Below are 5,000 nucleotides of genomic sequence, written 5' to 3'. Positions count from 1 at the left end.
GCGGTAGGGCTCGGAGGGGCGCGGCCTGGTCCGCGAGTGCCCCGGCGCCGCCCCTCTGCCCGTCCGAGGGACAGTAGGAAATGGCCATACCGCTTTCCGGCCGATTGCCGCCGGACGTCCGGCCGCATTCGCTCGGTCTGCGCGGCCGGCGGTAGCCGGGGGCGAGGGGCATCGGGCGGTGGCGGAACCAGGCCGGCCCGACCGCTGGGGGCCGCCCGGGCGACGTTTGAATCTGTCGGGTCGGACCGCCGAATCCCGCGGGATTTCGGGATCGAATCTGCGGGTGGAATCGGCACCTCGTCCCGCTGTCCGGTTCCCCCCGGTCGACTGCAACGGGTTTCCGAGGCCCGTCGGTCAGGCGCGGTTCGCTCCGCAATCCGCCGGCCGATCGGCACCGGGCGGGGCTCTACGGAAAGAGGGGACCCTCCCGCGTCGAGTGCCGGCGCACCGACCCCGCAGGCTGACCGGGAAGGTGAAGACTCACCCCGCTGAATGCCCGGCCCCGGGTACCCTCCGGCTCCGGGGCCATAACTTCGGGGAGGGAGGTCCGATCCCCGCGCGGTCGACGGCAGGCGGTAGGGCTCGGAGGGGCGCGGCCTGGTCCGCGAGTGCCCCGGCGCCGCCCCTCTGCCCGTCCGAGGGACAGTAGGAAATGGCCATACCGCTTTCCGGCCGATTGCCGCCGGACGTCCGGCCGCATTCGCTCGGTCTGCGCGGCCGGCGGTAGCCGGGGGCGAGGGGCATCGGGCGGTGGCGGAACCAGGCCGGCCCGACCGCTGGGGGCCGCCCGGGCGACGTTTGAATCTGTCGGGTCGGACCGCCGAATCCCGCGGGATTTCGGGATCGAATCTGCGGGTGGAATCGGCACCTCGTCCCGCTGTCCGGTTCCCCCCCGTCGACTGCAACGGGTTTCCGAGGCCCGTCGGTCAGGCGCGGTTCGCTCCGCAATCCGCCGGCCGATCGGCACCGGGCGGGGCTCTACGGAAAGAGGGGACCCTCCGGCGTCGAGTGCCGGCGCACCGACCCCGCAGGCTGACCGGGAAGGTGAAGACTCACCCCGCTGAATGCCCGGCCCCGGGCACCCTCCGGCGCCGGGGCCATAACTTCGGGGAGGGAGGTCCGAGCTCCGCGCGGTCGACGGCAGGTGAAAGGGGCCGGTGCGCCGCGGAAGGCGACAGCAGTCCCGTCAGGCTGCACCTCTGCTCGGGCGAACGGCGTCAGGAAAAGGGGAGAGCACTTCCCCACCGATAGCTCCGGAACGCCCGGACCCATTGGCCCGCGGCACCGGTGGCTGCTAGAGGGCCTCCGGCGCCGTCAGCCGGGGTACGTCCCAGGCCGGCCGGACGGCGGGCAGCCGGAGGCAACGGCCTGGAACGGAGCCAGACTTGAGTCGTTCCGTGCCGTGGGCAAAAAGGCAGGGCTGCGGGTCAGCGCAGTTTGGCAAACCTAGCCGCAAGTGCGGGAAGGGCGGAGGAGCACACGGACGCCGCCTTCCCAAACTGAGCCCAAAGTGCCCAGGCATGCCCCCTTGATCTCGCCTAATCAGTGAGCCCAAAATAATTTCAGAGTGTGGAAACCTTATCCAAAAAGGTCGAAAAGAACGGCCAGAGATCAAGTCCGAAAGGGGAAATCAGTAACAAGCAAGCAGAGTAATCATTAACCAAAAAGCGCAAAATTATGTTAAAAGTGTGAAATCATTAACCAAAAACTCGAAAATAATGTCCAGAGACCAAGTCCGAAAGGGCAAATGGTTAACCAGTAAGCAGAGTAATCATTAACCAAAAATCGCAAAAGTAAGTAAAAAGTATGAAATCATTAACCAAAAATCGCAAAAGTAAGTAAAAAGTGTGAAATCATTAACCAAAAACTCGAAAATAATGTCCAGAGACCAAGTCCGAAAGGGCAAATGGTTAACCAGTAAGCAGAGTAATCATTAACCAAAAAGGGCAAAAGTAAGTAAAAAGTATGAAATCATTAACCAAAAAGCACAAAATTAAGTTAAAAGTGTGAAATCATTAACCAAAAAGTCGAAAATAATCTCCAGAGACTAAGTCCGAAAGGGCAAATGGTTAACCAGTAAGCAGAGTAATCATTAACCAAAAATCGCAAAAATATGTTAAAAGTGTGAAATCATTAACCAAAAACTCGAAAATAATGTGCAGAGACTAAGTCCGAAAGGGCAAATGGTTAACCAGTAAGCAGAGTAATCATTAACCAAAAAGGGCAAAAGTAAGTAAAAAGTATGAAATCATTAACCAAAAAGCACAAAATTAAGTTAAAAGTGTGAAATCATTAACCAAAAAGTCGAAAATAATGTCCAGAGACCAAGTCCGAAAGGGCAAATGGTTAACCAGTAAGCAGAGTAATCATTAACCAAAAATCGCAAAAGTAAGTAAAAAGTATGAAATCATTAACCAAAAAGGGCAAAAGTAAGTAAAAAGTATGAAATCATTAACCAAAAATCGCAAAAGTAAGTAAAAAGTATGAAATCATTAACCAAAAATCGCAAAAGTAAGTAAAAAGTATGAAATCATTAACCAAAAAGCACAAAATTAAGTTAAAAGTGTGAAATCATTAACCAAAATGTCGAAAACAATGTCCAGAGACTAAGTCCGAAAGGGCAAATGGTTAACCAGTAAGCAGAGTAATCATTAACCAAAAATCGCAAAAGTAAGTAAAAAGTGTGAAATCATTAACCAAAAAGCACAAAATTAAGTTAAAAGTGTGAAATCATTAACCAAAAAGTCGAAAATAATCTCCAGAGACTAAGTCCGAAAGGGCAAATGGTTAACCAGTAAGCAGAGTAATCATTAACCAAAAAGCGCAAAAATATGTTAAAAGTGTGAAATCATTAACCAAAAACTCGAAAATAATGTCCAGAGACTAAGTCCGAAAGGGCAAATGGTTAACCAGTAAGCAGAGTAATCATTAACCAAAAAGCGCAAAAATATGTAAAAAGTGTGAAATCAGTAACCAAAAAGCGCAAAAGTAAGTAAAAAGTGTGAAATCATTAACCAAAAACTCGAAAATAATCTCCAGAGACTAAGTCCGAAAGGGCAAATGGTTAACCAGTAAGCAGAGTAATCATTAACCAAAAAGCGCAAAAATATGTTAAAAGTGTGAAATCATTAACCAAAAACTCGAAAATAATGTCCAGAGACTAAGTCCGAAAGGGCAAATGGTTAACCAGTAAGCAGAGTAATCATTAACCAAAAATCGCAAAAGTAAGTAAAAAGTGTGAAATCATTAACCAAAAAGCACAAAATTAAGTTAAAAGTGTGAAATCATTAACCAAAAAGTCGAAAATAATCTCCAGAGACTAAGTCCGAAAGGGCAAATGGTTAACCAGTAAGCAGAGTAATCATTAACCAAAAAGCGCAAAAATATGTTAAAAGTGTGAAATCATTAACCAAAAATCGCAAAAGTAAGTAAAAAGTGTGAAATCATTAACCAAAAAGTCGAAAATAATGTCCAGAGACTAAGTCCGAAAGGGCAAATGGTTAACCAGTAAGCAGAGTAATCATTAACCAAAAAGCGCAAAAATATGTTAAAAGTGTGAAATCATTAACCAAAAACTCGAAAATAATGTCCAGAGACTAAGTCCGAAAGGGCAAATGGTTAACCAGTAAGCAGAGTAATCATTAACCAAAAAGGGCAAAAGTAAGTAAAAAGTATGAAATCATTAACCAAAAAGTCGAAAATAATGCCCAGAGACTAAGTCCGAAAGGGCAAATGGTTAACCAGAAAATCCGTCGAATAATGTCCAGAGACTAAGTCCGAAAGGGCAAATGGTTAACCAGTGGAAGGGCGATCAAGCGGAAAAATTTGCCCCGGTTACCCGGGATGGAGTTCCAGAGGTCCGGCCAGAGTTGTCAAATTCGTCCCGCTGATCGGACGCTTGTCATTCGGGTGGCTGGGGGTTGGCGGGGTATCTGCACAGTAGTAGGAGGTGGCAAGTCGGGACTTGGACGTTTATTCCAAGAGTCCACCCGAGCCTCCAGGTCTGCAGAGACCGACCCTAGCTGCCGCCCAACCGACTTTTAAGCCTTTTTCGGATGGGGATTTTTTCCCATTTTCGTCCATTTTTCGGGTTTTCTGTCGGGCTTAATAGGCGGCAGCCTGACCCCCGGCCGAGGCGGGGGGCGCACTCTCCCTTGCGTAAGGGTCCGGATTTGCCCCGGAAAGTGCCCCCGACGGCCTCCCGACCCGGGTGCCTGCAGGGCGGGGGAAAGGGTAGTCCCAGCCGCAGGAAATCATTAACCAAAAGACTTAGCCGTCGGGGCAGAGGCTAAGACCCGGGCTGGTGAAATCATTAACCAAAAGGAATGCACCCTTTTCCGAAAGTGCAGGCCGAAATAAGGCGAGCCTTGGGCCGGGAAGGCCAAAACCCCCAACTCATGGAAGTGTATGGGGTCGGACTCGGCGACTTTCCCGGGCCCCGAGTTGACCTTTCCCCACGGGGGCGGTCAAGTTGCTCCCGCCAAGAGGGCACGTTGCATTTGCTGCCGCTCTAGTCCCCGGGCTAGTTAATCAGTTGCCGTCGGAAGTCCCGATGCCGAAATGAAAAATGGCCGTTGCGGCGATTTGGCGCCTCATTTTCGGAAGGACTACCGGCAGGCAACCCGCCGAATTGACACTTGCGATTCGGGTGGCTGGGGGTTGGCGGGGTACCCGGAGATTTTCGGGAACTCGATTTTCAGAACTTTTGCTGGCAGCGGTTGCACTTGCAAAGTGGCCGAAGAAGTGCTCCCTCAAGGAAGGACCTTCTTTTGAAATAAAAGACCTTCCGAAGAGTGCCTGGAAGTCATTTATGAGCATTTAAGGGTAAATCTGGCGGACTTTCCATGCTCTGTTGCCGGCTCTGAAATATCGCACAGTTGGGTCTAGGCCGGTAGACTGGCTGTGAAAACAGACAAAGTGTTTTGGCGAGCGAGAGAAAACAAGGCCTTGGAACAGATTGGGGGGTGCGGAGGCACACCACACCCACAGGAAAAGAATTA

The sequence above is a fragment of the Heterodontus francisci genome, chromosome 3, assembly GCF_036365525.1.
Source record: "Heterodontus francisci isolate sHetFra1 chromosome 3, sHetFra1.hap1, whole genome shotgun sequence".
Classification (NCBI taxonomy): domain Eukaryota; kingdom Metazoa; phylum Chordata; class Chondrichthyes; order Heterodontiformes; family Heterodontidae; genus Heterodontus; species Heterodontus francisci.
The sequence above is the reverse complement of the archived record's forward strand: the minus strand, read 5'-3'. Positions refer to the sequence as shown.